Source organism: Haliotis rufescens, unplaced genomic scaffold (genome assembly GCF_023055435.1).
Source record: "Haliotis rufescens isolate VD_foot unplaced genomic scaffold, xgHalRufe1.0.p SCAF_2, whole genome shotgun sequence".
NCBI lineage: Eukaryota > Metazoa > Mollusca > Gastropoda > Lepetellida > Haliotidae > Haliotis > Haliotis rufescens.
Window position 1 is genome coordinate 2603037 of NW_025963890.1, and position 11167 is coordinate 2614203.

General features: G+C 37.0%; 1 protein-coding gene across 1 annotated transcript in view; it reads right to left on the minus strand.

Moving 5' to 3' along the window:
- LOC124114137 overlaps positions 1–11167 on the minus strand; it is a 62868-nt gene extending 51701 nt beyond the window's left edge. The window contains exon 1 of the mRNA XM_046474700.2: positions 11015–11167. The gene's annotated coding sequence lies outside the window, so the exon portion shown is untranslated. The remainder of the gene's footprint in view (positions 1–11014) is intronic.

The window sequence follows — 11167 nt, forward strand, 5'->3', positions numbered from 1 at the left end:
GCATGCGTTGTGATACGAGGGTCGGCGAACATGTTGTCAGATGATTGTGTGAGTAAGTTAAGTGGTTGAGGATGTGGAAGGTATGAGTATTGATACATGCAGACTTGGGGTTGGGGGACTGGGTGTGCCTGTACTGAGGTCTTTTGTTTCACTCACTTATAGTGTTTTCTTTCACTCAAATACTGTTTTACGCATTTTAATTGCTGAAACTGTAGTGACTCAAAGGTCATACTGGCCGGGCATTCAACATATCTACCCGAACTACATACGTAGCCATTTTTATGGTGTACAATTATTCTTCTACCTCCCCCCCCCCCCCCCCCCCCACACACACACACACACACACGCGCATTAATTGTTTTATTAAATGTATCTTCGAGAGTCAGTAAGAAACTAGAAATAACTGCCTTTGTTCTGTAAACCTCACCAAGTTTCAGCTTTCGCCTCTTCCTTTGTGGACTGAGGTTTCACATTTGTAAAATGATCTCTCTTATCTGTCTGTACCATCAACTTAACTGCCCTCACCTCCTGCAGTTTTCCCGTCCCATATTGCCAAGCAGGTGACCCACAAGGAGGAATACCGCCCTCCCTCAGTCCAGTGATACTGTGCCTAGCACAATATGTTGGGGATACGTAGCCTTGCTGTGGGCAAACATTTTGTAACAATTTGGCAAACTTTGATATGTAAACAGCAAACATTATTCAGTTTTATTTCAACAAAAACGGAAAAAATCGGATCCTACTTATTTTGTGGATACCATAACAATAAATCAAGCCAATAGATCGTTTGAGCTGGCATGAATATAAAAAAATAATTAGCAAGTCGATAGTCATAATTCCCTCTGTTGGTTCCACGTGAAATGTTCTTCATGAATAGAATAGATGGCTGATAGACGTTCGACCGAATAATATCATTTGCTAACTTCAACTGTTCATCTAATTTCCATGAATGTATGTTACATAGTTCATATGTTCATGGGCTTCTTCACTGAATGTATAGTGTGGAGGACTACTTCACTTGAGGATAAGTAACATAAATAATGATGATAATTAGGATAGTATTGGCATTATTTTCCCTTCAGATTATTAAAAAAAAGGTTATTATGTTTTCATAGAGAGAGAGAGGTATGGAGATTGTGAGATTATTTTTAGCATCGGAATTGTTAACATAATTCTTAAAGATATTATGTTTTGTTTGTTTGTTGTTAAATGCTGCACTCAGCAACGTAAGGATATTAAAACATTACATTTAGGTTCAGTTGTATTTTTATATTTGTATCATTTTGCAAATGTTACAGAGGCCCGATAAGGGATATATAATAATGTATAGTCGCTATTCTTAAAGTAAGAATATGTTAGATTTATCAACCAGAAATATTGCACACAAGAGGATAATCATATTTCATGACACAATTCAACGTCGAAGTCAACGACATTTGTGTATGTTATTGCTCCATGACACGGATACGTCATGATAAAGCAATTATAAATTGGCATTTGATGATATAAGATAGCTACGCGATAAATCACAAAGAACAAAGAAGGAAGCGATATTTATTTCACGATAAAACATTGTTCTATCATGACGTCATTTATTGAGATTCGAACATGCACTCGCAACTTGAAAAGTAAAATTTGTAAATTTGACCTTATTTTTGAGAGGTATGTGTCTAGTGAGTTGTTCCCAATAAATGTTGCTTGAGAATCCGAAAGTGAGAGTGATATGACAATCGGTATTGGGAGTAAAGGTACAGATGATTGACGAGAAAATTGTGAGAATACTCAAATCCTAAAATGGATTTATCTAGCATGGCCGCTGTCGGGTTCTATTAAAGGAATCATCATTATTTAAGTACGGGTAAAAATTGTAAAGCGTGTATTTTTTCCTAATTTAACACCCTAAAAGAGGCTGTACGTAATGTTGATATCTCATATAGAAATAAAAGAATCTCGGTCGTTGTTTATCGTACAATAAACAACTCCCATTCGTCGTTTGTTTCTTAATTACATGACCATATACACTAACATTATATCTTTTCATGTTTATCGGTCAACAAAAGCGACATAAGCATTTCCATTATCATGAGAAACCCTTGCCAAAAGTAGCGCCAACTGCACCATTGCGACAACATCAGGAGCATGTTTCATGATTCATCATAATAAATGATGACATTGGATGCTCGCAAAAACGCGAGCACATTCCGATCCACTAGTGGCACCCGCCACAAACACATCCAAAGGCAAGCCAATTGTTCACCCGAAAAGGCAGAGAATTGCACCTGACATCATTTTTGTCATTGATACGTCAAACCTGGAAATGCCGTCTACACGTCCAACACAAAGCCCAAGCCAGGACCCAAATCCTTCCAACACGGCCAAAGTTCTGTTAATTACATACATTTCCCCCTAACCTTAAATAATCTATACTAGTTCTGAAGTAAATCGTATTTACCCGTTTGAATCGTCTTATGTTATTTATTGCCGATAAACAGAATATGCACACTTTCTGAAAGTACTGTGTGATAAGTCACGCACCAAACCTATACTCTCGATATACATGCTGCTCTTACTTAAAAAAGAATATTGGGTTAACAAGATACGTATATTAAAGTACCATGCTTTCCTGATGTGCTCTCATTCTAATTTGAAATAATGGCATAAATAGTTACCACTCATCTTTCAATATTTTTCAAGGTTGGGTTAATCACGAACATATTTGAATATGTACAACATCTATACTTACTTATCTTTATACTTAAAGGCATCAGGTTTGTCTGTCATAAGACCCCGAAACAAATATGTCCAACACATCCCAATATTTGGCTCTTGGCTCCTTGTTCTTAAATTTTGTAAGTATTGTTTAAACAACTGTTTATTTCTGTAAAATATGTTCATTTCAGAAATTAGATGTTATTCTAGCATTAGGTCTGTGGTACGTTTACTGCATCAGCATTACATTAAAACGATATTACATTATATAAATCCATACAGAGGAAATGCTTAACATTTATCTTTTAAGGAAGAGTGCAGGACGACTTGCTTTATACATATAAATGTGGACATATATGTATGGACATTTGGATGATACAGATATACTCTCCTTAAAGATAGTGTTCGTAGATGATTGTAGAAAATGGAATAATTATGTGAGTAATCGGGTTAATACCACGTTCAGCAATATTTAGCCATATTGCGATATTGGTTTCCAACATACAAGACGGACCATGAAATTATGACTTGAATTTGGACCTGGCTTTCTGGTGTGATGTAACACCCCAGAATCTCCGGTAGAAAAAGGGCTCAAAGCACGAATTAAGATCACGAGATGATACTGATGTATGCATCTGGACATATATTTGCGTAGTATTACTACCTTAATTCATCAGTATATAAGTATTTTGCATAAAAGGATATTATAGGATCGACGCTGACATGCGCATATAACCTATTCACCAGTGCTGTACTATTTCATTCCTTCTGACACATATCGACACGAGAAATTATATTTAAATTTAAAAGGAGCCCAAGTGGGATAGAAATTTGAGTCTGAACCTGTTGAACAAGGCTTGTTTCATTTTGGTGTCTCCTTCTAATTTTCTATTTAGATACATGTTTTAACTTTAAAGTAATTATATGTATCTCATGTATTATTGGTATCTGTGATGCTGGTACCGTTTTGTTGCCATTGTGTAGCTTTTGTGGAGTTATTATGAATATCAAATACATGCCTTGAAATATGGACTTGTGAAAGAACTCATCATTGAATCATTTGCATTTAAATTACTGCATATACCATTTACTTGGCGTGTATGGACATATTATCCATATACAGAATTTCATTGTACCTCATTATTTAAAAAAATACCCGTGAAGATCCGGGTTAGAATAGGCATTCAACAACCCATGCTTGTACGAAGGCGACTTGGCTCGCTGACTTGGTTGATGCATGTCATCGTATCCCAAATGCGTAGATCGGTGCTCTTGATGAAAATGACTAAATTGTTTGGTCCAGACTGGATTATTTACGAACCACCGTCATATAGCTGGTATATTGCTGAGTGCGGCGTTAAACACCAAACAATCAAACAAAATCTATATAATTATTAAACACCTTCCAACAATGAGAAATTAAACTTATATTTTCTAAATATTCTTTTATATTTATAACATAATTTGATTCATAATTTAATTATTGCGTTGCTTTCTTCCCTGTCATTCAATGTGCATGTTCAAACCCCTAAACTTTTAATATTTCATTTTTTTATAAATGGCTACGTTAGTGCGTTGCCTAGATCTCTCGTTACCTACTCACAAGAATAGATTAAAATAATTTGTTTTACTATCATATTTCTGTTTATCTAATTCATAATACGAAATTGATAATTCATTTATAATAGTATAGATCATATTCGTGTATATCACTATCTGATGCTAAGGTTTTATTTCAGAAAATATAATTAATTCAAAATTTAGAAAGATACACAATTTGCCATTATTTGACTTTTAAACTGTACAAAGTATGATATAATGATCAGAATGCCTGTAACGGGTAGTATTTAAGAAAGAAATATTTGTCGAGAAGTCCCATTTTTCAGATATGCCCTTCAGTAGTATTATTGCATATCTCCAGAGACAGGTTAACATTGTAGTTCTCATTATTTGTGGATAATTCAAAAAGCAACATAGAAAATATATATGCTACCAAGACGATTTTTGGTTGGTTTGTTGTTTAACGCCGCACTCAGTGCTACCAAGACGAAAGAATACAGAGTATACATAACTCGCAATTCTATATATTCAGCAAACAGCCCAAAACCGAAACTCCACAACATATCCGATCACACTGATTAAGGCTGTCCCAGTTCTCCATGCGATACTGACGCCCGTTCGTCTCCCAGACCATACAAAATAAATTTAAAAGGAATCCAGCTCAAGTTTAGAACGATTTGGCAAGCCTAGATTGCCTTAATTCTATCCATGAAAGTAAGCATTAATAAAAAAATATTGTTCTTGTCTGCTTCAGATTATGTTTTGTAGATACTTATTTTAACTAGGAAAATTGTACTGACACCGGCGCTGTCCCTATTGAAGCTATCCATAAGAATTTCGAATTGCCGTCCATTGTTCGATGTCAATACATCGATGACAAGTGAGGATATCATAAAGTAATCGTTGATGCCGCGCTACACTTTGATAAAACTTATAATCAAGTTGACTGGTGTGTACATTACTACAGTGAACATGTACATGATCATGCCCTAATAATCAAATGCCGTAATGTCAAATACTAATTTATTATTGTGTGATGAATTTAACTGGATCAGTGGTAACATGTGGTATTAATATTCCATCAATTTCTTTCCTGGTTGGTCCATCCATGTCTACAAAATGAAAATAATACAATTAAAATGGAGCATAGAACCATTCTTAATTTCAGGCTAGGGCTGTGGAAATCTAGACTTTCCCAATCATTATAGACTTGAGTTGGTCTCATGTTTTACATTATTCTCTTGGGTCAACGTCACAGCTCATACCATACACTAACAAGACCAGCTTGCCCCCCGCAGGAGCTCCCGGATTTTGGTTATATCATCTAACATGGCCAACTCTGCTCTTAAGTAAACAAGAACCTAATCAGCGAGGGGTCCTTTATCATCCCTATGTGGCTGCTTATAAAAATCTGATATCTTTTCCCAAAGACCTGGTTAATAATATATTTTCTGCTGAATATTCGAAACAAATAGAGTGAGTTGGTACTACATGTACATATGTATACGGTTCTATTTTAAATGACTGCAGCGCTCCATTATGAAAACAATTTGTTTTCACGCCGCTCTCAGCAGTATTCCAGTGATATATGACGGCGGTCTGTTGTATATGAAATATATACAAATTGAATTTTGAATCTTGAAAGTTGTAACATTTCCGCAAATAAGTATCACATGCAGTATACAGTATATCAACTGCAATATACTGTATACATTAGTCTGTCTTACAGACCCTGATACATTTATATCAACTACAGCCCATGCAAGTCTATAATGTTTGGCAAGTCTATATTACTGCAGTATCTGAAAATGAAGAGAATCAATGGGCTCCCTTTTTATTAGATTTTTATTAAGATAACTGAACAACTGTTTTTTTCTGTATGATATGTTCATTTCAGAGACTATATATTAGTCTATGTATACATCAGTATAGAGTGTGTCGCGAGCTCTGCGCTGGGCTGGAGCACACATTTCCTACACCTCTCCCTTCGGCAAACACACCACGAGGGTTGCAACGAGGTCACAGGTCAGGCGTGCACTCGTCAGTTGTCTAATACGGTCAAGAGTAAGATCTTCCGGAAGACCACTGCACTGGAGGTATGTGGATTATTGAGGAGGTACTACGTGTTTGGAACTGGGAGTTGAACACTAAGCACTTTTAGAGAAGAACTCACAATAAAACGTTTTGGACTCGCGGACGGACTTGTGTTTTCATTTCAAGACGTACATTTATCAGGTTGAACTTTCTAACTGTAACAATAACTGAACTTTACGCCTTTTATACACATTTGTGATGGGGCGACAATGCGACAACGAGACATATTTTGACCTTGAAAATGTCGCGTTACCGCATCGTCGCCCTTTTGTAAAATAAAGAAAAGGATTATCAAAGAGCGACAATGCGAACACGCGACAATGCGACAAATGGCCAATTGTCGCGCTTTTGTTAATTTTGACACGTTTTGCTTGTTTTTGTAAAGGCGTCAATGCGACAACGAGACAATGTCCCTTCCATAGTAATCGTGCAAATAAAACTGAGTAATGAAATAGAAGTCTGACATGCCAGTTAAAAGATAGAGTGTTGCAGCTTCTGATTTCATAGATCTTCAAGAAGGGTTATCAATAATGGGATGGGTGATGAGTTCAACTGCATACGCTGTGATTAACAATAATGCTCCGAGTCAATACATTTTGTCAAATGTATGACATGTATTACGTGAATGAACATATTGTTTATACTCGTCCATGTTTTTGACGGACAAAATAATTTACATGCTCGGTTAAACTGAGGACGGGCATCATTAGAATAGAATATACTTGCGTCAGTGTATTTTATTAACGCCCCAAATCGTAATTTAAACACATAAAATAACAGATCACGCATGGTGCCTTGACTTACTACTAGATTTAATGGGCCACCCCGGAATAAAATAGTTCCCCCCAAAGCGAGGAACATATGTTTTAGTATGTTTACAAGAAATATATTCCAAACAATATCCTCATTAGATGAGAAGATCTTTTACAGAATTACCTCAGTAAGTCAATTACAATGACAGAGCGTCGTAATACATTTACATCAAGTACAATACGTCAAAATGGCCGACACGATAAACATGACGGGAGATATTTTCGAAGTTGTTAATTAACCTGTGGCTATTTCAAGCCTTTGGCATCACTGATCAATTGGCCGATCATTGAAAGGTGATTGTGAAGATGTGTCAAATAGATACTAAGGTAAATTCATAGATTTCTGTAAATTGTCACTGCGACAGTTTGGATTTTTTTTCGTGTTTTTTCTCTCTGGGATGGGTTGTAGCGAGGGTATCCTTAAATGGGCTTGCAACCACGCTTCTGTATGAATTCGTACCAGGGAATTCCAAGGGTTTTCCGCAGGAATGTGGAAATAGTCAGTGTTTACGCCTTTTCAAGAATACAGTCACGTGAAGAACGTCATGTGACCGACCTCGCGTCCAAGTCGTATATCTTGTAAACTTCACATTAAAAAATTAGTTATTGTTATAACCAAATGAAACACAACCCATTATCCGATAGGGGTAACTGTACATAGCCGTTACCACAATAAACTTAGTAACATTGTTTGGTTTGACTTCTTGGCGCGTGTCTGAATTCCATTAACATGTAACATATCCTAAAACTAGCTTATCAGCAAATCTCGCTGCACTGCGCGCGACAGATACTAGAGCAAGGCATGCCAGAAATACGAAACCTAAAGCTTCCGAAAGAAAGCCTTGGACATCACGTGCGTCGGGGGACCAGCGCCATCTGATTGGCCGTTAACAGTTGTACAAGGCGGAGCAAAATGCATCGTTTTTCCGTCCATTTTACGCTTGAAAAACTCGACCCTTTTCTGGACACTTTCTAGACGCTGACCAATTAATCAATTTTAATGAATTTTTAGTCGTTTTTCCGTCCAATGACCATATACGGAAAAAAACGACGTTTTCGTGTTTGCAGTGTGTATAAGAAACAGATTTCAGTTGGAACTATATTGGCTACTGTCACTGTCAGACTGACACATCACTTACCCTGTGATGTAATAAATATTAATGCGCGCATTCCAGGAAAACTCGCAATGTTTCGGTAATGTTTGTGAGAGAGGGAAAGCGATTTTGAAGCACAGAATTTAAGAATGACATTATATGATAAAGAGGTTATCACGCTTGTGTGTTTGGGGATGGTAAATATCCTATATTAGGAATAAACACAATGTATTTAGCTTGCCAAGGCTCGCTAAATACAATGTTTATTCCTAATGCAGGATATTTACCATCCCCAAACACACTCGCGTGATAACCTCTATTTATTCTGACCATTATCGTCACGGGTGAGTGCGCACATACACCTCAATGAGAACCGCATACCTAAGACAATGTCTTGTTTTAGTAGGAAACCGATACAAGCTGACAGCACAATAGGTACTATTGTGCAGAGTGTTCCCAAAAGGATCCCTTTGATTATTCTTTTGCCAAGTCCTTTTGAACATGACTGACTGAACGATCGCATGGTTTACTCGCGATAAAGCCCGGGAGGTCGTTCGCCTTGAAATCCAAGATGGCCTCGCACATTGTACAATGTTTGACTAGATCTACCATTCAAAAGCTTCATTGCCGTTTTAACCCCTGAAAATCCGCTTGTGCTTGTCGTAAGAGGCTACCAAACGGGATCGGGTGGTCAGGCTCGCTGACTTGGTTGATGCCATCATATCCCATAAATCGTTCACTGGATTGTCTTGTCCATACTCGATTGTTTACAGACGGCCGTCATATAGCTAGAATATTGCTGAATACGGCGGAAAACGACGAACAAACAAATATGTTCAATATCAAAAATAAACATTTTGTACATCAAAGAATGAACCCATCAATATTGTCATAAAGTTAATGTGTGACCCTTTCAAACTTGTGGATGGTGCTGTTTCAGCCCCGGCTACACCAGTTGGAATGTTGTGTCGTGAGAGCGAGAAAGCACGATCGCCGGCCATCTTGAACACGCCTCTGTGAATATATTTTCGTCTGGTTCATCTCGAAGGGGGGTCACCAAATCTTTAAGATATGTGATATAAACTTATTTTATCCATAAAGTGGAGGGATTGGCAAACAAACACATTTTGCTTATCTTAATGCCTCTCCCAAACATAATACATATACAAATAGCAATGTATTTATAGTGACATGAGAAATAGCATACATTGTATAATTGGCATTAAAGGTAAGTATTGTTCTGTAAGTGTTTAATTACTGGATTATCTTCCTTAACTACAGTTACATTATTATTTACATTCAGCACAACAAAGCCATCATCTCAGACAAAATCTCTAAATCGGCAAGAAGATAGAATAAAACTGTGCACCGATTTCGTTACATTTGAATTACCATTTAGTATTGAATTTAATTCGTAGCCTTTTACGAAATAATACATGTTTTGCCTTACTGTACTGTTTAAGGGACACGTAAGAAAGAAATGAAGTGCATCTTCCGTATGATAGCCACAACAACATCTCGGGCTGTCGGATATAAATCTGGCAAATTTGTCAGCGTTTAGATGACTGCATCCAAGCCTGAGACGGGAGTGTATAACCTGACAGAACCTTGATCCATAATTTGTATCAAAGTATATACCATTCCTATCATTGCTTTTTATAAAACTTTTAATACTTCCTAAGCTACTGGCATTGGTGTATTCAATAAGTAGTGAGTTCCAAATATTAACTGTATCTTGAATAAATGATTTGGCATAATTATTTGATTTACACTTTGTGGTTTGCAGCTGTGAGCAGTTTCTCAAATTATAATCACTTGCACCCGACACTCTATTTGGAACTAAGGATGAGAGATAGTCCGATACTAGATTGTTAACCATTTTATAAAAAATATTTAACTTTTGAAAATGCCTTCTTTCTTCTAATGATGTAAGATTTGTTTCTTTATAAAGTTTACCGTGACTGGTGCTACGAACAGCCCCACAAATAGTTCTGAGTGCATCTAGATTTAGTTTTTCAAGTAGTAACGCCTGTTCCTTTGTGCAGTTGTCCCATATGTGGCAACAATAATCAAATATCGGTAATATGAAAGATTTATACATAGTTTCTCGTGTTTTTCTATTTAAACGATACTTGAAACTCCTGAGACAGTTAATCATTGGACTGACCTTCTTGACTAGGCTATCAATGTGATCGTTCCACATACAATCTTCCTGGAGAGTAAGTCCAAGATGTTTATGAGAATGAACTTCCTGAACAGTTGTGTTACTCATTTTCAAAACTGGTTTTACATTTGGAAGAATCTTCCGGGAAAATTGGATAGATACTGTGTTATTAGGATTGAAATCGACCTGCCAGTTTTCTGCCAAAGAGGATATTCTACTTAGATCGTTATTCAGACAATGTGCTGCTGTATTCGGGTCATTTACCACGACATATAGGGATGTGTCATCGGCAAACAATCTTAAATTACTATCAATATCGTCTATAATGTCGTTTATGAAACTTAGAAACAGTAGCGGTCCTAAAACTGACCCTTGTGGAACTCCGGCCGTAACTGGTGGTAAGTCTGAACTATACCCATTGATAACAACCCAAATCTTTAGGATATGTCGCAGGGTGAGGCTTCTAATTGTTCCAGGCAAGTACATGTACACATGTACATTGTATTTGAAGATTGAGTGCCGTTACTTGATTGGTTATTACGTAATATATTAGATATAATTGATATCAGGGAAGTACTTACCTGGTCAACAACGCAGTATTCCGAAAGCGCGGTCAATAACTGTGTGATAGCGCTACTGCTGTCTCGCTATACCTGTTACCGTGGGTCACGCTTAAATGCACGCGTCTCCAGGAACTGCCATGTCCTGGCGATCCAACACCACCTATTTCTCCT